This window comes from Sander lucioperca, chromosome 13 (genome assembly GCF_008315115.2).
Source record: "Sander lucioperca isolate FBNREF2018 chromosome 13, SLUC_FBN_1.2, whole genome shotgun sequence".
NCBI lineage: Eukaryota > Metazoa > Chordata > Actinopteri > Perciformes > Percidae > Sander > Sander lucioperca.
This window is the reverse complement of record NC_050185.1, coordinates 17,425,758-17,451,143: the sequence shown is the minus strand read 5'-3', so window position 1 is coordinate 17,451,143 and position 25,386 is coordinate 17,425,758.

Sequence of the window (25,386 nt, the reverse complement as noted above, 5' to 3'; positions counted from 1 at the left end):
GTGTGTGTGTGTGTGTGTGTGTGTGTGTGTGTGTGTGTGTGTGTGTGTGTGTGTGTGTGTGCGCGTGTGTGTGTGTGTGTGTGTGTGTGTGTGTGTGTGTGTATAGCAAGAGGCTGGTTACAGCGAAGAATGCTGTGTTTATTTGTTTATCATCAATTCAGTCACAACACTGCTCAGTGTGTCCTTAGAAACCTAGGCTGATGTAGCATTCATGTACTGTAAGTCATCAAGGCAGGAATACTACGGACAACATGGTGAAATGGTATTCATTGTTAAATCCTTTGCAGGGATTGTTGCCACGGTATTTATCATCATTACAGATAAGAATTTTGTTTGGTGGGCAGCTCATTTGTAGACCAGCAGAAAGTAGTTAAGCATAATATGACTAATGCGAGAGATCATCACTGGCTCCAACACATATACAGTACTGCATATTTCCTGTGTACAAGCAACTGTGTAACATCTGCAGTCATACGTGATGCGTGTCTTCTTTTTATATTCCTTTATTCAAGTAGGTAAAAGTTTCATTGGGATTAAAATCTTTTTCAAGAGACGACAAAAACGATGCAGATAATATAAACAAGCCATAATAAGTATACATTTTATTTGATGGCGCCTTTCAGGACACCCAGGTCACCTTACAGTGGATAGAAACATTCATACAGATAAAACAGTGAGACATGGCAAAGACATGCCTCACACAGAGCATAGAGAATACTGCACACAGTTTAGGTGAGCTTTTAAAGGTATTTAAATTTCCAAGTGACCATCCAAATAAATTATAATACAAAACTTTTGACTGAGAGAGTTGGGTGAAGTCAGTTATTAAACACTGACTTGAATTTATCAAGGCAATTTCATATCAAGGGAGCAGCATATTTAACCCTCAAACCTCACTGACCTGCAGGTGGGTCAGTCACTGCAAACCCTTAATTCTTGTGGAAATCCAAAAATTCATACCAAATATTTCAGACTGAAATTAGCATAAAGTAATAATTTCATTTGATGGAAATATTCTAGACAATGCAGCAATTAACATGTGGTGTAAGCATTATACAGCTTCAATGGAGAGTTGGAACAAGCTGATACAGAATATATAGATACTGTCAGACAGTGTGGAATAAGATGATTATTCCAAATGTACAAACTGTATGTTTGGGGTGAAATGCCAGAAAAACAGCATTAGTTGTTCTTTCAAATGCCTGAAATGACCTATGTTTACTTTTGCCTGAGAAGGACTTCTTATAGAATGTGCAAATTATGACCCCTTTCTGTCTGAAGCAAAGGTTAACCGTGAAAGTAGCGTGACTTCCGCAAAACCACATCAATAAATTCTGTTACATTACTGAAACCTTGAAAGAAATTCGATTTAGATCCTCATAAATTGATGTGTTGTCCCTTTTGAGTGAGTACTTCATTTTAGGAAATGTATACTGTCTCTTCTCCATCTTCTGAAGCTAGGTGGAAGCTGATGCTTCCAAGGTGACTAAGCCTTCTAGAAGATAAATGATATAACCACTTGAGCTTTTGCTTTAATGGAGCAAGCTTCTGGCATACATCCAAATATATCAAACAAAGGGTTGGCAGAGATTGTTCAACACTGATGTTCACCAAAGTTCATGGACCTTTTTAACAGCAGACATTTTGACTTGTCATAGTAGGAAAAGCACAGCTGAAATTGATAACCTTAACGATGGCTCAATTCCATCAAGTGTCCCAGTAAGCTATTTCAGTGAGTCAGCATGCACAACACCAGGGCCTCTCCTAAGTGGAATGCAGCCATCATTAATGGATTTGAATACACCTGTGCTTTTCCTACTATGACATGTCAACATGTCTGCTGTGAAAAAGGTCTATTGTTGACCTTGGGATGAGTACGAGTGACAAACCCGTCATCAACTCAGGCTCCACTTGAGTTTAGATTATTTTGTCATTTTATTAATTCTCCAGCTTGTAAGTGGATCGTTGAGATTTCTTTTCACACAGTCGTATCATTTATTTTTGTAAAGGGGGGATTTAAAATGGTTTGGGAGACTTTGACAAACAATGTTGTCCTATGTAGTTAGTTAATGTGGAGGACTCTCTTAATGCAGAGAGATGATATAAACACAAAAACACTAAAAATCACTGGGTCAAATTGGTCAAATGTTTTGTTAGTTGTACAATATAATAAACACAAGACATTTCATACTGCAAAGGATAAACATTATTAACAATCAGTAACAACAAATAGTGACATGTAAGTTTAAAAAGAGCGAGTGAGTATATAACAATCAGAAACCATACCGAATTTAGTTTGGATAAATAACCCAAGAGTAAAATAAAAAAGTAACACTAACACTGGGTAAACGAGAGGTATTAACCCAATATTGCGCTGGTGCTATGTTGACCCAAATTAGAAAACATCATGACAGGGCGCCCGGATAGCTCAGTTGGTAGAGCGGGCGCTCGTATAAAGAGGTTTACTCCTCGACATAGCGGGCCCGGGTTTGACTCCAACCTGCGGCCCTTTGCTGCATGTCATTCCCCCTCTCTCTCCCCTTTCATGTCTTCAGCTGTTCTGTCAAAATAAAGGCCGAAAATGCCCCAAAAAATAATTTAAAAAAAAAACCATCATGACAGAACAGGTCATATTGGTTTAAATGAATCTCTAGAATATTAGTTATACAAAAACTGATTAGATTTTTTGACAAAAACCTTCAAATTCTTATAATGAAGCTGAATCTGAAGTCAACCTGAGTTCAAACAGGCATGTTATCAGCAGGGAACTGCTGTGCTCGTCTTGTGAGTGACTAAATTCTAAAGAATGAATTCTCCAGAAATGAAGGGAATCCATAACTTGCTGGTTCATGATAAACTCAATGAAGCTGTGAATTGCTCATACTGTCTACTGAAAAACTCCCCTGAATAAAAACGATCCAATACTCATTGTCACTCACTATTTCTCTCTAAAGCTTTTCTCAGCTCCCTGTCCGAGAGCCCATTAATATCTGAAGAAAAAGTGATGGAATTGAATTTTTCTTTTCTTTTTTTTTTTTTTTTTTGCTGGGTAGAAAGCTGTCAACAGATTATGTGGGAGGACAGCGAGTTGACAAGATTTGTCAGTTTTCACTCCTTCTACCTCCCGCTCTCACACACACACGCAGGCACGTAGGCACGCACATGCACATGCACATGCACACGCACGCACGCACACACACACACACACAAGCAGAGAAAGCCCCCCACTAAATAAATAAGTGCCACAAAGAAGGACATATGGATAAACGTGCTGATTTACATGTATTACACTTTATTTGCCTCTCCTTCTCTGCTCATCATCCCTGCCTTACTTGCTTTTGTTCCCTCCATCAAACCGACTCTGCCTCTCATTTTCTCCATCATTCTGTCTACTTTTGTCTTACTCACCCACTCTCTAACTCTGTCACCTCTCCTTATGTCTCACATCTCAGTCCCCATCCCCTACTCCCTCTCCTTTTCTGCCAGATGCCTGATTCAAGTCATGTGTTTATACCTCCTGCTGTTCCTCTCTTTCCTCCCACGCTCCCACTCTTACCTCATCCTCACGGTTTCTTCCTCTCTTTCAGCTCTGCTCCTCTCTCTCTCTCTCTCGTTCCTTCCCTCTCCTCATTTCTTCTTCTTCTCCCACTTTCTCCCTCCTCCTGTGCCTCTTAGATAACTGTCTAAGCTGCTGACACTTTTATCACTGTAAGACCAATAGAAATTGAGGAGGGTGCGACAACCATCCATGTCACCCTGTCACTCCCTCTTCATCCCCCCATGTGGATTCCTTCCATCTTTTTTCTACAGCAGTTTTCTGAGATCCATCACATCCTCCATCCTTGTCAAGTAAATCACCTCCTCTCCTCCTTGTTACTCTGTGAGACTTTTTCCTTGTTGTGCTGTGACAAAGTTGCTTAAACATCTTCTCTTGGCAGCCTCAATAGAAGGTTGCTATATATACTGTATATGGTTCATATAGCCTATGGTTCAAACAAAAAAAGACTACCATAGAAGTTCCCTTTTCCAACACAGAGCTACATGATGCATTAACATGAAAGATTTGGGAATGATTCAGTCATGTATTCCACTATAATCTTGCAGCATTGTCTCATTTTAAATTTACTTTAATTGTTCCACAGGTGGCAACGAGGGCTACAAAATATGATTAAAGTTGTGGTTAATTTGATAAAATACAATACACAAGTTCAAGTTTTGGCAAAAATAAATCTCTACATAACCCAAGGCTGCTTTTCATATATCCATGAGCCTCTGGTGACCTTTTCTATGAAAGAAAAAGAAACAACTTTAATGGAAAAACTTCTGAAATTTGCATAGTGAGTGAGGTGAGCAACTCACACCAGTCTGTATTTGAAACCATTGATATGCTCCACTAAATAAAGGCTTTAACATAACTTCTCTCCTTGCTCTGCCCAGGACTGTATGAAGAATGTTTTAAAAAAAAAAAATAGTTGTTGTCACTAACAGTCTTTGTGGTTTAAGCACTTCAGCCTGATGTAATATTTGGTCTCAGTGCTGGCAACATATTACAGCATCCAATAACCACATCCAACTTCTCCCCATCACTCTTCACATGCTATGTGATTGCTGCATGGCTGTTGTTCAAAATTTAAGAGCGAGCTCAGAGAAACACAGCGCATTTGCTTTTCATACAATTTCCTACAATTCACAACAATTCTAGCTTAACTCACACACACAGGCAGACACATGCAAACACACACGTGAGTGACTCAGACAATGTGCTCTGGTGATACCAAATTGGGGGGGGGGGGTTACAGCAGACAAATACAGCTGGCCATGCTTGTACACTCCACTAAACCAATTGTTCTGCAAACACACGCCAATGCTCTAGACACAAAAACAAACACACACATTCAAAATTGCCCACATGCGCGAGAAGATGTTCACTTGGCACTGTGTTCTGTCAAAAAAAATGCATACTAGTCCTGATCACTTATGTAACATTTCTCAGTTGAATTGCCATCATTTTCAAAACTTATATAGCCTTTTTACTTCTGCTTTTATCATTTTCCTCACTAGGCGATGTGAGGGGGATGCCCTCCCTATTGTTAGCAAAATTACCAAAATGCATGCCCCTTGTTAACCTGCCATCCCCCTTTCTGTCCCCTAGTAGCAGAGAGAGTGCAAGGGCAGAGGGGTTGTTTAGTTGAATAGGTTAGTCTAGTTGCCTGACTCATTAATCCTTTCTCTGACCAAGGTTTGTGCAAGTTAGAATCTATGGCCCCAACCATGGCTCTGAAATATCAATAGTCTAACTGTGTATTCATAATTCCATGGCGCTATCCATGCTGCTGAAGAAGCAGATGGATTTGTAATTTTAATTTATTTAATCACCAACTACAGTATTATTTTACATGCTGAGATTAAAATAATGCTGATCTGATAAGGCTCCGACTGTTCCCATATGCTGGCCTTTAGTTCTTCCAGATCAGCACTAGTAAATATTCCTCTATTTTTGCCACAAGAGACAACTGATAGAACTCTGACGTTTTATTTTCTTCACATAAAGCGTTGTCCATTAGAAAGTCGTGCAGAGGAATGCTGAAGTGAAGCTCCACCTGGCTCTGTTGTCAATCCTCATTATTTCTGCCTGCCCAGCAGGCAGCTATTTACTAATGACAAGTTGACAACTAACTTACTCCCCAGGCCGGGGAACTTTTGCTCATGTTCTTTCTTCTGGGTAGTAGACACACACACACACACACACACACACACACACACACACATACATAGGCTATAATCATGCCTCTCGGGTATTACTTCTGAGGTTATACACACAGACATGCACACACTTTGTCTCTGGTGTATTGTCCCAGACAGATAGTCCTGCTACCTCATAAATGTTAACCTACATTGTATGTGCGTCCTAGATCTGCCTGGTGGTCTGCATAACTTCTTTGTCTTACAAATGTGAACAGACACACACACACACACACACACACACACACACACACACACACACACACACACAAACACACGCACACGGACATGCACACACACGGACACGCACACACACACGCGCGCGCGCGCGCACACACACACACACACACACACACACACACACACACACACAAAGTATCTCTTTTGGCTATAAAGCGGGTAACCTCATAAATCCTCTAAGACAATTACCCGAAATCATTGTTGTTATTCCCACAGAAATCAAGCATCTCTCATATAAGGGAAACCTCAATGTTTACAAGGTTTGTGTGTGAGAGTTACAAAACCGTAGCCTATATAATATATCAGGTTTAAAATACTACACACTGTAACATAACTGCAACTTAACTGTGGCTCTTTTGGACTCCACATGAAGACAAATACATGCTTTTTATCACCTTAAGAATATATCAAGAATAAAGAAAATATGTCTCCGCAGGGTTTAGAAAAATGCTTTACAGGTCTCTCTTAAACGTCAATCAGATTCAGAAAGCTGCTGCTAGAGTCCTCACTTAAGCAAAGAAAGAGGAGAACATGGGTGAATTTTAAAATCAAAGATTCCAAAATACATTTCTGACCTGCTGCTACATTATGAACAGTCCAGACCGCTCAGATCGTCTGGGACAGGTCTGCTTATACTGTCCCCAGAGTCAAAACTAAACATGGAGAAGCAGCATTCAGTTTATATGCACCACATATATAATAAAATACATTCATATCTGACACTACGCTAACTGTGTTTTGTATTGCCTTTGTGCATTTTTTGCACCCCTGACCCAGTGAATTTCCTTTTTGGATAATAGAGTGTCACAAGGAGAGAGTCCACGCAACAAATACATTTATGAAAACTAAAGTTAACACAAAATAAACAACAGGGTGTGAGATGAGCAATAAAAGTGTGGATGTGTGAGATGTGTGCTGGGAAAGTGTTAAAGATGCACAAAAAAAAGGAAAGGCAGGACTAAGCATACGGGCAAGCTTTTGTAGCCGGGGAACCTTCAACTACAGTAGATGAACTGACGACCCCCTACTGTCAACTGATTGTGTACAAGACTTGACAAGGACAGCTCTCTGGACGATGTAGGATGCCATACCGCCCCCCTCATAAGAATACGGTTCCACCATGACATCTGAAACATTATACAAATTTAAAATCAAAGTCAAAGACAATACAATTTCCTCAGTTTTAACTTATGGCCTTTCTGAAGTAGCACCATTAGACCATCACAACATACCACCTATAGAAACATAATGGCCTAATGGCTCCACAAAACCCTGAAATATTCAGGTGTACACATAGGAATGGCTGTTTAATTTTGATGTGTTTGAGTTTACTTTGTTTCAAAAGTCTGAAAATTACGACAAGATGGATTGAGGGGTGACCCCGAATAGTTGAAGATTCGATGCATCGATATGCGGAGCCTGATTCGACCACCAATCTCACAGTCGAATCTTCGCGGGTGTTACTATGAAACGAGGATCATACCATTTTGGCAATATGGGGGTGCTCAATGTCTAATTTCACACAGATCTACTGGTTTTGTACGGTTATATTAAGTTATATACAGCCTTTAATTATGATAATGCTGTAAAAAAATATAAACGTGAAAAGAAAGAAGCGTTCAATAAATATTTTTTACGTGTGTGTGTGTAAATCCAACCACCCCTGTGGCAGATTTAAGTTTCACTTTCCCTGATCCGTGACAGACGAGGAGCATCTTAGCGGCAGGGATTAACGTTACTTAACAATGTCTGGAAAAAGAAAATCTAAAGTGTGGATGCACTTTGAAATGGTAAAAGATGATCCAAAAAAAGTAAAATGCAAGTTGTGCCAACAGCTCATGTCCTACCACTCGTCAACAACAAACATGGCTTTCCACTTAAAACGGGTAAGTTTATTACCAATAAAGACGGTTCACTCTTTCATATATAATGGCGCTTTTAATTTATGAATAGCAATATCATATGTTGGGACTTAAAATATGTTTGTCTTTTTTCTAGATCCACCCACAGTATCAGACTGATGACGGCAGTTCATCTAGTAGTAGTACCGGAGCTGCGCCAAAACTAACTCAAAGAAAGCTAGATTTGAGAGCCATTGTCCGAGAAAAGGAAAAGAGAAATCACGGACAAAATTGCAGAGTTTATTGCGCTCGACATGAGGCCAGTGAATGTTGTGGACGGTGAAGGTTTTAAAGAATTAATGCGCACTTGAGCCAGGATACACAGTTCCCAAAAGAGAGACGGTTATGCATGCGGTGGATGCGAAATACGCGTCCATACGCGCGGAGGTTTACATGTTAATAAACAATTGCAAAGCAGTCAGCCTCACCACAGATATTTGGACCTCGCTGCAAATGGAGGCATATCTTACCGTTACAGCCCACTTTATTACTGACGCCTGGCGACTGGAAAATTTTGTGTTAGCAACAAAAACCTGCTGACTAGTGTCGTGCCCCTCCCAACCCATTCACACACACACATAGATGATTCGACTATCAGTCGACTATAGAAAGATTCGACAATTCTGATTCGAATGTGTAAATCCTTAGTCGGGGACACCCCTAGATGGATTATTGAATTAGTATTTAGTTAACTTTCGTCAGTACTGTGTAGTATTATGTTTTTGTTGTTGCTTCTCTATTTTTCTTTTTCTTTTTATTTTGGACTTTACTGTTGTTTGGAAATGTATACGCAGCATTCTGGTCCTGGCTTGTATGAATTGATGGTGTCTTGAAGACTAATACTGGCTGGGCATAGTTATACTGTATGCATGACATAATAATAACACATTTCATTAATTAATCCATTCATATGTTATTCAAGACTTCAGTAGAGAAAATATAAGCTGTTGTCTAAATGCTTTAAACCAAACATTATGGGTTAGTTTATGTCAGCGTACATATATTTACAGACAAACAAACCTTGGTAATGTTACACAGAAAATGCTGGCAAATTCACCTGATGCATTTACTGCTTCCCTTTAAACTATGAAAACATTTCACCTGGATCCACTTTTTATGGCAGCCCTAAAACTTATTCTAACAGCATACTCAACAAGATCAATTGTCACTCAGAACCTGAGTATCACCTGGAACTCAGTGACTCTTCATAACAACTTGATGTTAAGTGGAGCATCAGCACTGAACTATCCAAAAATGTCCACATGCTTTACAACTTCCAACTCATGCACCAGTTCATGTTCAAATTAAAATATTATTCCAATCCCTTTTTTCACAAGTTGGGGGTTCAACATTTTCTGAAAATAGATGAACCCTAAAACTTAATAGTTGACGGATGTCTTGTGTACAAATACAGGCTTGTGAAATCGCTGTAATACTGTAATTCTTCCTGTGACTGCAAATACAGTAGCTGCTGTGTTTCTCACTCCTTCCTTACCTCTGTGTATCTTACAAACACACACGTAGCAGAAGGAGGTGTGTCACTGATCGAAGCAGCCTACTCACAGCATGTTGCCTTCTAAATTATTTGGAAACAGGACAGAAGCATAAATAAGCCCATACTTCAGCTACACTGCTTAAGAACAGTACTACATTTCACTGTATGAGCCTGCTGAATGCAGCATATTACATACAGTAATTTTCCTGTGGCGCTCATATCTTCAGAATTGTGGTCTATAAGGGACTGGAGGAAGGCGCAATAGCATTTGTGAACAATGTCCTTCAGCAGTCTTAAGACAACACAATAAGTCACTATTCCCCTGAAAAACCCTCACTACAAGACTATCTGTAATGAAATATGGCATTATTCCTCTGTGAAACACCTCTTTCAGTTTCCACAGTATGATCACCTTTCCTCCAATTATATCTGTGCTCCAGAAACACACTGCGAGAAAAGAATTCTTTGTGTTAAAGTAATCTACTGTGACTCTTGAACAGGCACAAAGAGAACGGCTGTATTTAAAAAATAAAACAAGACAGACAGAGCAAGAAATCTTTTTATTAAATGAAAACTCCCCATGAATGATCTCACCATTTCATTGGTTTCTAAGTGAAATGGGATGCCTGATTAAACCCAACTCATTAGCAGAAAGTGCAGGATAAATGGGAAGTCAAAGAACTGAGGAGAGAGTGATTCTAATTAGATTGAAGACATAACGACCAAAGAGGATCTCAGTCATAATATTACAAAGATGGCTAAATTTAAAAAGGGAAACAAGATTGCCACTTACAGAATATTAACAATTCTGTTGCTTTAAAGAGAAAATGCCCTTATTAAAGCACTAAGCACACCCAAATATACACTCTCCTTTTGTTAGTATCAATTTTGATTTATGAAACAACAAATAAGAATTTTTATTTAGCAACTTTCTGTCATGTTTGAGACTTAATGAAAATGGATGCTTGCTGCCAAAATGTGGCAGATTCCAAGAATTGAAATATCTGAGAAATGAATAATAAACATTTCAGTCAAGGTTTTAAAGCATTTATTGCTGAATAATTTTCATTTTAATTTGGCGATGTGGCTCTGCACTTCTGATTGGAGCATGCTTGACACAGACTGTCCCTAAGCTCACAACCCCCCAGGTACAGCCTGAGATTCACAACATTTGATGAAACTGGAAGACATTAAATAAAACATTCAGCATTCACAACTTACAGCTAAATGCTGATAGGAAGGCTGGGGAGGTGGAGGGAGTTACAGTTCTAAAAGCAGGCAGCCATGTAACAGCGAGGAGAACAGAGCTCAGCCTTGTGACTGATGCAGACAGAATGAGCGCCAAATGTCTATATGGACAGCCTGTTTCTTGAGAGCAAAAGGTTGTGGACATACATGATTGGAGGATGTATGGAACATGTGACTATAAAATTAATCATGCTGTGTGAAAAGCTTACGAATACAAAGTGTGTTTCAAAAATGTGTAAGAAGCCAGGATGCTAAATACATTTTTCTTAAAGGGATATCACAGTCCTAGCTTGTTTTTATACACATAGTTCATGTTTATCTTTAAAATATGGTAGGAATACACATTGATTTGTTCATTTAAACCAAAATGTCTTCAGACTGATTGCGTTTACAGCAAATGTTGCATTTCTTTCTACTCTTCACTGCCATGTACCTTGCTCATGGGCTAAACAGAGGGTTCAAGCATTTCATATTCAAAGCTAGAACAGTGATAAGTACAATATTGGAGTTTAGGGATAAATAAACTATACATTATTACATTAACATTGCCAGCATATTATATAAGACTGATAACAATCACGCCAAATGTCACATAGGTGCAGTTTTATAAGACATGAAGAGAATAGCATATTGATATCCATGTAAAGAGAAGGGAAGAGCAGCAAAGTATACACAGTCTCATGGAAGTGGTGGTTGAGCTGAAAAAGTTACAGTAAATATGCAACTTCAGACAGGCCGGTAAAGGCTGGTGAAATCCATAATGCCCACAAAATATACTGAAACAAAAAGATACCAGCTGTTGTCTGCACACTCGTTTCCTATCAAGAAGTTTGGAAGAGGACGAGGTGACAAAAGGACTGTCCATTAGCCAGTCACAGGACTTAATCATGTCTTGGCAGATTAAAATTCCTATTGTTTGATTGTACTATTACAGTTAACAAACATGCCATCACTAAACATGCATTAACAAAGGATTATGTAGTGTTATGAGAATGTGTTATTTGTCTTCTATATAGGATACCAACATTTCTTGGAGTTTAGAATCAAGCCTACATGATACCAACATTGATAGAAACATAGAACATGATAGCCAACATTAATGATTCCTACAAATTATCATCAGAAATTTTCTGTAAAATCTGTCATCAGTAATAACCAGGGATATTTGTGATGTCACTTTGAAATAGAGTTTATAGTTTGGCTTTACTGCTCACTGCCTTCTAATCAGCCAGAAAATCCAAAAGTTTGCACAGCAAAGTTCAATAAAGAAACTGCAACACTGAGTGTGATAGGGTGAGACAAGGATCACAGTACACAAAGTATCACACAAAACATACCTGTCTTCAGGTTTTAAAGTGCTTCAATGTGATTAGTAATTTAAAGATTTGCTACTAAGACATACAGAAGAGAACCTGACCCCTAAATATGTGATTTTTGGAGTAAAGAGTAAAAGGTTTTCAACATGTATGTATCTCACTCAAATGTATGGCGTGTATCCTTAGAGCCTTGCAAACATGTTGAATTCAAATCATACCATATGAATCACTTCCAAAGCCTTTTTTAATGTTTTTAAACTTGCATTTTAATATAATCCGCTTGCAGTCTTCTCCTCTTTCAGTACATTCAGGCCACTAACTCTCTATATGCATTATCGCTTTCTGTGCTCTGCACAACAGTGGATCCATGTTAGATTACATCTGTCACGTGAGTGCCACAACTGTTTTTGTAATGGCACAGCAACATGGATTCCAAGGCAAATTTCCCTACAGGGACAATTAAATATTATTCTCTCTGAATACAGCACTTAAAAGGTGTCGCTGCAGTTCAGTGTCCTCAAGCACAAAGGAGAGATGTTACACTTTTTGTGCAATGGTGATATGTTTTTGATTGGAGCTATTACTGTTATTCCAGTTTCTATTTCTGTGTTTTTCATCCCCTCCTGTGTTCTTGTGTGAAATTCATGAACAGATCAGCAGGCAAAAAGAAGATTCAAGGCTATGATGATGATAATAAAAAAGATGTTAACTTAGCTTAAGTAATTGCAGCATTTTGAGCGTGTGATTGATTAGTGGATGGCTTTGTGTGATTGAATATGTTAGCTCACATGCTTAATGTGGGTAAAAGTCACAACAAAGAATGTCTTTGATCAGGTTGATATAATAGAACAAGGAAGCATTTTTACACATTATCTCCACTGTGACAGCCCCTACTCTCCAATCCCCCTTTTAATATAAGCCCTCTCCTTTTTTCTTTAAAATCAAATTTAATACAAGATTGCAAAATTTCCAGCAATCACCACCTCCCGAGGTTGTGTGTTTAGGAATGTGGTCCGCAGCATTGTTGTTCGCTACCTCCTGCTGTTATAATCTGGCTAAATAGCATCTTCAGACATGTGGTGTATCTGTGATTAGCTGTGTTCCTCTGGAAGAGAGATTTATGAGTTTCAAGATGCATTGTTTTATTGAAAGCTCAATAGCAAGACATACATGTTCTACTATGTCCGCCTTTTCAAATGACTCTTTTATTTATTTTTCTATTAATCCTGCTCAAACGGTAAAATGTAAAGGGAGTTTGAATGCTTAATTAAATATTAATCTGTCCTGTAAGCTTCAAGAAGATCCTCCCAATAACACTTCACTGATGTACCTGTGAGGAATCCACACAACACACAGAGGAAAAAGCCTCCGCACCCTCCACTTCCTCACACTCAGTACGCACTGCACACTCAACGTGTAACTCTCCATAGGGGTGTAATTACGTTTGTGGTGTAAACTGGGTAATTAGCCATGTTTCTACTTAGCTCTCAGCTGGAAACGTGGAGAGGAGCGAGCAGAACAGCAGACAGACACATCACCACATCTGCTGACTCTGATTCCATCGCAGGATAATGCAATTCTTCAACAAATCATTACAAAACACATGCTAGCATAATGAGAATTATCCATATGCTGCATAAACAATCACCATCGTTCCCTTTTATGTTTCACCCTCCCCTCCTAAAGCGCCCTTTGTGAGAATACAAATGCATTGCACAGCGATTTCTGCACACTCATGCACAGTATGTGCACAGTATTTGACTTCTCCAACATTAGATTTTTTTCAGACAATCTTACATCTGATTTGGTTAATTTAATCAGAATCAGCAAATACTGTACTGTACCACGATCATGATGCAAACTCCATCTGCTGATGAAGAGTTGAGACCATGAGACTGACGTTGAGGCCTGAATGAGTTTAAACCTCAACCTGAAGGTGGAAAACAACCAGTTAATTCATGAATGTATAACAAGCTAAATCACAGACATCTATGCAGACTTTAATGTAAACCTCTCTCTACCTGGTAATGGAAAAGTGGAGTATGTGGAACCATCCCTTAGCAGGTCTAATCCTGCAGATAAGAAAAACAAACAAGGGGGAGTTATACCTGTCATCTCTCTGTGATCAGATTAGAGGTTATGCAGATAGAGGCTTAAGACAGTTATCTACTGGCTCATCCTGAAGACAATACAGGAGAACACATAGATGGCATCACATGGACTGACTGAAAAATGTTTAGCTACTGGATGGGTACAGCAGGAGGAATTAATAAGGATACTAAAGCTAAATTACATTTTGAAATATTTAACATCTTGCACAGTTGTCATGCTCCCACCACTTTAAGGGTATTTGGGTTTTAATGCCATTTTTAATTTTGTGGACTGTTTCTTTTGCTAGCATGACCCAAATGCAGAAACCAGGATACAGACTGAGGACATCAGCAAAATCTACAGTATAGCAAAACAGACAGTAGAGACATATATGTTGAAACAGGTAGGCTGTCACATCAATATTTTAAAGGCAGCTGAAACACTTTCTTAGGGGGCATTCAACAATTACAGAGGAAAACATCCATCAAAGGAAATGCAGCTGTGGCAGTAGCAATCATGAGAGGCAGTGCAATTGGGATGCTATGTATTACAGGTATTTGTCCTTATGTCACCCACCTGCCACACACCAAAGGTGTATTGTGACACAGCATGCAGTTTTGTTCTGTGTCAATTATGCTGCTTTACTAAATAATATGTCCATGAACATATAGATGGGTTAAAAGCAAAGTTATAAAGAAAAACAACATACAGCCAGTAAAACCAATTTAATGCATTGATTCTTCAAGTCTTTAAAGTCCACTGGACAGATGAACCCCATTCTACGAAAATATATCTCTCCATTTGGTGTTTTGATGATGGTGGCGAAAAGCACTGTCTAACACTTTAGCCCAAACTATTCATGGCCCTCATGCCTTGTATGGAAAAATCAGCATTTTTTATGTTTTTCTGATCATTTATTAGTTTGTCCTTTAATGTCTCCCCCATCTGAATATTAATAGAACAACTTAGCAGAGTAGTTGATGATGAAGAACTGTATTCCAGCATGTGCCAGTACACTGTGATATCACTGTTGGGTGTGATTACAGATACACTCCCAGGTGCGACACACTTAAAACTTTTAGCCAGAGAGGGAAGTGAAACACTGCTTCAACGGAGTCTTAAAAAGCTCACACACTTTTTGCAGATGATATGCTGCTTAATATGACCTGATGAAATTCCTAAAATAGGGGGAATGGTGTCATACTATAAGGCTACTGTAGTCTGGCAGTGATGTGAATCTGATATCAGTCACAGTGTGCGACTTTAAACGTGGACTGTGTCCCCCCTTCTCCCAACTCAAAAAAAACCAAACAGAACTTTGACACAGGTTATGTTTGCCCAAATATCATCAAAACATTGTTTATCTCTCTGCATTGAGATTGCCTCCAATGACGTTTTTCCAGTGAGGGAGATGCCACCCCACACCATCACACTGCCTCCACCAAAAGGTGTTACTCTTTCGGTGCAGCAATCAGCATAGCGTTCTCCGCGTCTTCTCCACACTTTGATCCTACGATCCAACTGCCGTAGGCAGAATCTGGACTCATCACTGAAGATAACGTTCCTCCACATGTTCAGGTTCCAGTGCACGTGTTGCCGACACCAGCGCAAGCTTGCCTGATGGTGAAGGGCAGTCATGGCAGGACTCCTGGCAGCCCTATGAGACCAGAGATTGGCTGCGTGCAGTCTGTTCCGGATTGTCTGGGCAGAAAGCTGTCGGCCATATCGTCCTGCAAACCTTGACTGCAAATCTGTAGAAGACAGCCTACGGCACCTAAGTGCTGACAGGGTGAGGAAATGGTCTTCTTGAGATGTCGTCTTCTTGGGACGCCCACTTCGCAGCCTGTCTTTATATCCCCCGTTATATGGAACTTGGCCTTCAGTTTGGAGATGGTACTAGGGCTCAGGCACCTGATTGGCAGTACCTGGGGGTACCAGAAGCAACAAAATTTTTCATGGGCGCAACCCACATACTCAGCGCTGCTGTTCATCCCACAAATGCATGTTCCTTACAAATGGGGCACCATTTGAAAAGGAACTAAACAGGCTTTCCAACAGTATAAGATTTATTGCCAAAAAGCATTGTTACCACAGAGAAATAATCTACCAAACACAAATTTCCTTACTTTTTGTGCTAAGTTTAGTTTTTAAATGAACTGCCTCAAAGAAACAAGATACCCTCCTCTTCTTCTCATCCATGGCAATGTTATTTCGCTTAATCTAGTCTTGAGCACAAACCCTTTTTTAAAACTGTGATATTAGAGTAATTTTTAACTTTATCTACACAAATAACATGTCTACAGCTTCAGCAAAGTCTTGGGATGCTCAAAGTGAAGAGATTTTAGTAATACAGTTTAAGGTTTTCAACTGGGAAGCATGGAAACCAGCAGTGTGCTTCCAATCATTCTCTGAGATTTTATCTCTCCCAGATGTCTTCTAGCTATCACTATGACAACCATCTTATGAGCCACACCTGCTTTTTTTCAACCATGACACAGCACTTTTGTCTGTCTGCCTCGCTTTTTCCGTCTGCATTCAAACCTTAAAATGTTCCATATCTTTTATTCATTAAGAGTTTTATACAAGTTCATTCAAATTAAAGCCGGCAATTCAGTTTAGCATCGGCTTTTACAAAAACTTTCATACAATGTTAGTATATTTCAACTTTTAAAATTCATATTAATTAGAACCATTTCCACTTTTGTACATTTTCCTACAACTTCACCTTTTTCTTACACATTGAAACCAGCAATTCAGTGTAGTAACAGCTTTCCAGAAAACCTTAAAATATTCCACTTTTGTTTCATACATTTTTGGTGTTAACATTTTAATTAAATTTATACTAATTTAAACCATTCACACATGTCCTACTATTCTCACTGCTTTACCTTCTACTTACACATTAAAGCCAGCAATCTAGTTTAGCTTTAGCAATTTTGCTTTTCAGCATTCACAAGCATTTTCTGCAGAAAATGCATTTTCTAGTTTAACTTATGGTGCCCCATATTCAATCACGGGAATTCTGCACCTCCCACACAAGGACATGAGTTTCCTCTTGAGAGAAGCTTTTGTAGTAAATCCACTTCCTACTGTTCTCTGTATCATAGACTGAGCTCCAATGAAGAAGAGACCAATTCTTTAGAAAGAAAAAAAAAGAAAGAAGCTAATTTGATTGATGATGACTGACGCGGCGAGCCCCTACCCTACCATATTCTTATAATATATTTTCCATGATCACACCCTGTTACCAACTTCAATTGTGCTACATGCCTCAAGCAATGGAATATCCAAAAGTCAGCTGCCACAGCGTGAGCGCAGCACTCTGCGCCATTGATTCTTTAGAACAGAGCCCAGAGACACCAATTTGTTCCTCGACCACAACCACAATAGACCAAAATATAACACAGTGTTTTGAGTAATGCCTGCCATTCACACATTTTTCTCATTCTATTTCTTTTAAATGTTTGATTCTCCTGTTCTCTTGATAATGCAGTTGCTCTCTTCACCAACATCATAAGTACAACAAGTTCTCATCCTATCTCTGAGGGGGGCTGGAAGGCATTCTGGGAGATCATTAACCAAAAAGGTTAAGTCTACAGTACACTGTGTCCCAATTCTGTCAAGGTTTTGGTATTTTGTTCTGTCTTATTGTGGTAGTCTTGTTTTTCTGTTTCCTGTTTTATTTTGTAGTCTGTCTTGTCTGTCTTGTCTAGTTTACTTTCTGTCTTTGTTTGTTTCCCGCCTTCTTTGATTGTTCTGCCCCACCCTGATTTGTTCCACCTGTTGTGTCACCTGTCCCTCATTAGTCCTCATTACCTGGTATATTTAGTCCCTGTTCTGGCTTTGTCTCTTGTCGGATCATTTCATTCTGTTGCTGTGTTTTGCTGTTGAGTGCTGTTCTGTATCTTTGTGTCCTGACCTGTTGTGGCTACTCTTGTCCTGCTTCCTGGTACGCTTACCTTGTATTTATTTGTCGAGTAAGTTTTTCCTACCTTTGGACTCTTTTGTTTGTAGTTTTGTTAATAAATTTTGAACTTTATTTTGAACTGCGTTTGGGTCCAAGCCTCGCTAATTCCAGCTGAAACCTGACAAATTCAATAAACATACTATAAACTACTGTATGCACCAATACAGTGCATGACTTTGGAAAGAAATTATTGTATTTCACCATGGGCTAAATGTGCCACTGTGAGAGATGTGAGACATGTCCTTAAAATTTTCAAATTAAATCAAAAACAAAATTAAGTTGTTGGTACATGCCCTTCAGAACAAAACGCACAAAACACAGCGTTTTCTGATGTGACGCCACTATAGGCACAAAAACAGTTTGATTGGGTTTTGAGAAACATTGTAGTTTGTGTTTAAATAGGCTAACTACATCATTAAAGGAGCACACCGACTTATTGGGACTTTAGCTTATTCACCGTAACCCCCAGAGTTAGATAAGTCGATACATACCCTTCTCATCTCCATGCGTGCTGTAACGCTGTCTGACGCCCCCAACATTAACTTAACCTAGCACAGATCACACAGGTAACTGGTTCCAACTAGCCGACTGCTCCGAATAAGTGACAAAATAACGCAAACATGTTCCTATTTACATGTTGTGATTTGTATAGTCACAGGGTGTAAGCAAATAAGTTGGCGTGTTCCTTTAAGGTAAGGGGATCTTTGTCAACAACACACTTGGTTACTGTTAGGGAATGACCGCTGTCACTGTTAAAACAAATCACACTGACAGTATTGGAAACGGGAAACAAACAGTGGTTTGTAGACCCACCTATCCACCCCGACCACCTGCCTTTGCGGATTTTCATGTCACAATTCTCACAGTCACTCTGGCCGCTAGAGGGCTGTGTCACTTAAACATAATCATGCGTTGTTTTTGGGCATTGTCCACTTTTATGTCATTTTTTAATAAGCCACAAGAAGCTGTCTGGATTTCATTTGAGAGAATAGTATCCAAACTCCCTGCCCCGGAAATGATCAAAAGAGCTTAAAGTGCATTTTTAAATCACCGTCCCATCACTCCCATCAAATGTGTTTTTGTGGAAAAAACATGTCAGGCATAAATTATTATTCAAGGCAGTGCATTTTTATGTCTTAAAATATGATGGTGGATCTAATTTATAATACTGTATTTTCCATGTTTTGGGTACAAACTCAAAACATAGAATTTGTATATTGTACACAAGTGGATAACAACCATCAAAAGTATAATTTAAACCCCTCATTATAAAATAAGTCCTGCAGCTCATTGATCATGACAGACTGATACACATTATATGAATATTTAACCCCAAATTCCCACACTGAGTGCAAAAACAAATGCATTTACAAATGCATAATAATGCTTGTTGTATCTACAGTAAATGTGTCAGTGTAAACTATCATTTTTAGTCAAACAAAATGCCATTGTGATCATATAATGCACCAGCTCCCTCTAACACCATTAGCCTTCCTGGTAGTGTTCTTTAATTTAATCATCCATTTAATAGGTATGCATGCCAGATAAACATGCCAATGCCAATTGAATCTGCCAGTTATCATGTACCTACTGGAATAGACCACTAATGTGCACATAGTGTGCACAGTGCATGCTGGCCTTGGTGTTGGCATGGCCTCTGGCTCTCCAAGTGGAGCAGAAAAAACATACTTAAATGCCCTCAGGCCAAATCTGCTTGTGGTGGAGGGAGAGAGAGGGCAATAGAGAAGGTTTATTTAACTGGTGGTGGGTAGGAGAGAAACAAAGACGAGAAGATGAGAGGCAGCGTGGAGTGGAGAAAGAAATCAATAAGGAGCTCAGAGAAATGATGATGAGGCTGGTGTGTGAAAAAAACAACAGATAATGTAGGTGGACAGGAAAAGACAGATGAGGAGAATAATGGAATGAGTAGGGCGTTGAAGGGGGATTGGGTAATTTATGTAAAGACTGGAAAGAGGCAAGAAGGGAGGGCTGAACAATAGAATGGCCTTCTAGAAGAGAGGAAAGTTAAGAGCGAGAAATCTGCAGCTCTGCCATGAACATGTAACATGAAAGATCCTGCAGAATACCTGTGCTGCTGCCTCTGGAACCAAGATCATACATACACTTACACACACGCAGGAAATAGAGCCTATAAATACGCTTGAGAGAGTGTCCTTGATAACACTGAAATCCTTGAGCAGTCAAACCGATCAATCAAAATGTTCTGCAAGACCAGTAGAGATGAAGTTGGCTGACCGACGAGCTTTGGGGAAAACACAATTTTTTTCTTCCTGCCAGTGGATGCATGTTGTGGATTAAACGAAGAATGTTTAAGTTATGCACATCAAAGCACAACATAGCTGATGGGATGTTGTGTACGCTGGCTGAGTTCAGTTCTTTTTCTTCACAAACTGGAATCCAACTCCCTGGAGCACTTTTATGTTCACATATTTGTTTGAGTCCTTTTAAGATATAAAAACTAAATATAAAGCTCTCTAAAAGAAGAGTATGATATTTGATGTTCAAAAGAACAGCTCATCATTATTTTTTCTGGTTTTAGGGGGCGGGGGTTACTAGGTTTATCTGGGAAATAATCACAAGGATAATGATAGGGTCAAATTTTGATCAGATTCAAACTTAGACCTCCCACCAAACACGACAGTATACTCATGTGACTGGTCACTGCTTCAGTTACCGCTCTCTGCATCTTCCGCACCTGAAAAGTGAAGCCATGCCTCAAACCAGCATTCTATCTAATTTCAAGCAGAGGGCAACTCCACTGGCTACAAAAAGAAGTCTGTTTCTTTATGAGAAAATGACCCTACTTCTGCCTTGATTTATTACCTCAATAATACCTCAATTTTCCTAATGAGTTTATGCTAGTTTTCAAGTCTTCTACAGCAGGATGTTCATTTGGTCACTTGTTTTCGGGTGTTGCCCATGTTTTCATCTTAAACTTGGACCCTGTCACTGTTTTCACTTCATCAAAGTTAATTGGAACACTTTGGTTGCCTTGAAATGTCTTGTTTAACGTTCTGCCAACCAAGCTAGCTACTGCTGGCATTAGCTGTTAACTTACGAGAAAGTCTGCAGATTTTCAACCAGCTATGTGTACTGCCGTACATGCTGACCAAAGGCACTAGTACCCTGAGGTCCGCATTTACCCGCCAGTAAAACTCTGCTGGATGACTCAGGTCAGAAGGTTTGAAAATCAGCAAATTTACCTCTTTTAGCGTTTAGCTTAGCACAGCGCCATTAACACTAGAACGGCCATGACGGTCATTTTGACCGTTTTGAAATTTATATGTGTAATAACTTTGCTGAATAACAACATACAATTCTGCTGCTGCCTGACTTTTCCTAAAAGAGTCTGTATTTTAATTTAAAATTGTTTTTATATACATCACACAAAAGGCAAAGAAAATACAATCACTTTTACCTATTTGGGCCATACACGGTCATATTTACCGCTCGGATTTTCGCGGTATTGTTTTTAATTTTTCGCGTGGTTGAAGATGCATCTTGGTTGCTTAGTAACTACCATAGTCTCTGTCAGAGAAACGTAACTAGCGGTCTCAAGTAACAATGTGTGCATCAACGATGGGCCTAAGGCAAGCCAGAGTCGGTAACGTAGGCTACTACGGCGTGGATGGACTCAGTTCTGAATCAGAAGGCAAACACCGGGCGCTCACTCTGTGAAAGGCGCGGTGTACGTAGATGGCCGGTGGCTGTTTACCTGTTCATATAACTTTATACATCCTCGAACTGGCTGGAATCATTGCACACATCCTCTCCAAGGAGTGCACCAGCAGTAAAATTGTCCGGAGGAAGTTCATGCAGCAACTGGCTGTGGAGCTGAGAGCGGAGTTTATGGAGGAAAAAAGGGCCGCGGCGCACGGTCCGAGCAGCGCTGCGCACCGCAGCAGACGCCAAAACGGAGGCAGTGCCAGGTTAGGTTATAGCTAAATGTTCAAATAAGATACTTTTAATTGTTATTTGGCTGTTATGAGTTAAGTTGAATGAATTTCCACACCACATTTTTCGGGATATGAATGTATGAAATAATTACGGTTTACTATGCCATGATATGAATAATTGAAACACGTATTACTACTCAAATGTATAATTAAACTCGTAAAAATGTACATTTCGGTGTTATTACGTTTTTGTAAAGATATCCTAACACAATACATAATACAATATCGCAATTAGGTATTTATCATGAGAGATTATGGAGTTTGGAATCTGGCGGTCAAAATGACCGCTCACAGCAGTTCTAGTAGTTATGGAATTCCGGCACTTCTAGTGTTAAGCCTTGAATTTTTAAAATCCTGGATCGGAAGGGTCCGATATTGGCCAGTGACAGACCAGGATGTGTACGGTATCACCCTGAGGTGAAATGAGTCTGACTTAACAGGACGTTTGGTTTTTAGAGCAGCCGGAAAAAGAGTCCCAACATGGCTTGAATTCCCAGCCCAAATACAGCCAAAGCATAGCTTTAATCGCACGTTTAAGCCTTGAATTTTTAAAATCCTGGATCGGAAGGGTCCGATATTGGCCAGTGACAGACCGGGATGTGTACGGTATCACCCTGAGGTGAAATGAGTCTGACTTAACAGGACGTTTGGTTTTTAGAGAAGCCGGAAAAAGAGTCCCAACATGGCTTGAATTCCCAGCCCAAATACAGCCAAAGCATAGCTTTAATCGCACGTTTAAGCCTTGAATTTTTAAAATCCTGGATCGGAAGTGTCCGATATTGGCCAGTGACAGACCGGGATGTGTACGGTATCACCCTGAGGTGAAATGAGTCTGACTTAACAAGACGTTTGGTTTTTAGAGCAGCCGGAAAAAGAGTCCCAACATGGCTTGAATTCCCAGCCCAAATACAGCCAAAGCATAGCTTTAATCGCACGTTTAAGCCTTGAATTTTTAAAATCCTGGATCGGTAGGGTCCGATATTGGCCAGTGACAGACCGGGATGTGTACGGTATCACCCTGAGATGAAATGAGTCTGACTTAACAGGACGTTTGGTTTTTAGAGCAGCCGGAAAAAGAGTCCCAACATGGCTTGAATTCCCAGCCCAAATACAGCCAAAGCATAGCTTTAATCGCACGTTTAAGCCTTGAATTTTTAAAATCCTGGATCGGAAGGGTCCGATATTGGCCAGTGACAGACCGGGATGTGTACGGTATCACCCTGAGATGAAATGAGTCTGACTTAACAGGACGTTTGGTTTTTAGAGCAGCCGGAAAAAGAGTCCCAACATGGCTTGAATTCCCAGCCCAAATACAGCCAAAGCATAGCTTTAATCGCACGTTTAAGCCTTGAATTTTTAAAATCCTGGATCGGAAGTGTCCGATATTGGCCAGTGACAGACCGGGATGTGTACGGTATCACCCTGAGGTGAAATGAGTCTGACTTAACAAGACGTTTGGTTTTTAGAGCAGCCGGAAAAAGAGTCCCAACATGGCTTGAATTCCCAGCCCAAATACAGCCAAAGCATAGCTTTAATCGCACGTTTAAGCCTTGAATTTTTAAAATCCTGGATCGGTAGGGTCCGATATTGGCCAGTGACAGACCGGGATGTGTACGGTATCACCCTGAGATGAAATGAGTCTGACTTAACAGGACGTTTGGTTTTTAGAGCAGCCGGAAAAAGAGTCCCAACATGGCTTGAATTCCCAGCCCAAATACAGCCAAAGCATAGCTTTAATCGCACGATTAAGCCTTGAATTTTTAAAATCCTGGATTGGAAGGGTCCGATATCGGCCAGTGACAGACCGGGATGTGTACGGTATCACCCTGAGGTGAAATGAGTCTGACTTAACAAGACGTTTGGTTTTTAGAGCAGCCGGAAAAAGAGTCCCAACATGGCTTGAATTCCCAGCCCAAATACAGCCAAAGCATAGCTTTAATCGCACGTTTAAGCCTTGAATTTTTAAAATCCTGGATCGGTAGGGTCCGATATTGGCCAGTGACAGACCGGGATGTGTACGGTATCACCCTGAGATGAAATGAGTCTGACTTAACAGGACGTTTGGTTTTTAGAGCAGCCGGAAAAAGAGTCCCAACATGGCTTGAATTCCCAGCCCAAATACAGCCAAAGCATAGCTTTAATCACACGTTTAAGCCTTGAATTTTTAAAATCCTGGATCAGAAGTGTCCGATATTGGCCAGTGACAGACCGGGATGTGTACGGTATCACCCTGAGGTGAAATGAGTCTGACTTAACAGGACGTTTGGTTTTTAGAGCAGCCGGAAAAAGAGTCCCAACATGGCTTGAATTCCCAGCCCAAATGCAGCCAAAGCATAGCTTTAATCGCATGTTTAAGCCTTGAATTTTTAAAATCCTGGATTGGAATGGTCCGATATTGGCCAGTGACAGACCGGGATGTGTACGGTATCACCCTGAGATGAAATGAGTCTGACTTAACAGGACGTTTGGTTTTTAGAGCAGCCGGAAAAAGAGTCCCAACATGGCTTGAATTCCCAGCCCAAATACAGCCAAAGCATAGCTTTAATCGCACGATTAAGCCTTGAATTTTTAAAATCCTGGATCGGAAGGGTCCGATATCGGCCAGTGACAGACCGGGATGTGTACGGTATCACCCTGAGGTGAAATGAGTCTGACTTAACAAGACGTTTGGTTTTTAGAGCAGCCGGAAAAAGAGTCCCAACATGGCTTGAATTCCCAGCCCAAATACAGCCAAAGCATAGCTTTAATCGCACGTTTAAGCCTTGAATTTTTAAAATCCTGGATCGGTAGGGTCCGATATTGGCCAGTGACAGACCGGGATGTGTACGGTATCACCCTGAGATGAAATGAGTCTGACTTAACAGGACGTTTGGTTTTTAGAGCAGCCGGAAAAAGAGTCCCAACATGGCTTGAATTCCCATCCCAAATACAGCCAAAGCATAGCTTTAATCGCACGTTTAAGCCTTGAATTTTTAAAATCCTGGATCGGAAGGGTCCGATATTGGCCAGTGACAGACCGGGATGTGTAATTTTTCGCGCGGTTGAAGATGCATCTTGGTTGCTTAGTAACTACCATAGTTTCTGTCAGAGAAACGTAACTAGCGGTCTCAAGTAACAAGTGTGGGCATCACCGATGGGCCAAAGGCAAAGCCAGAGTCGGTAACGTAGGCTACTACGGCGTGGATGGACTCAGTTCTGAATCAGAAGGCAAACACCGGGCGCTCGCTCTGTGAAAGGCGCGGTGTACGTAGATGGCCGGTGGCTGTTTACCTGTTCATATAACTTTATACATCCTCGAACTGGCTGGAATCATTGCACACATCCTCTCCAAGGAGTGCACCAGCAGTAAAATTGTCCGGAGGAAGTTCATGCAGCAACTGGCAGAGGAGCTGAGAGCGGAGTTTATGGA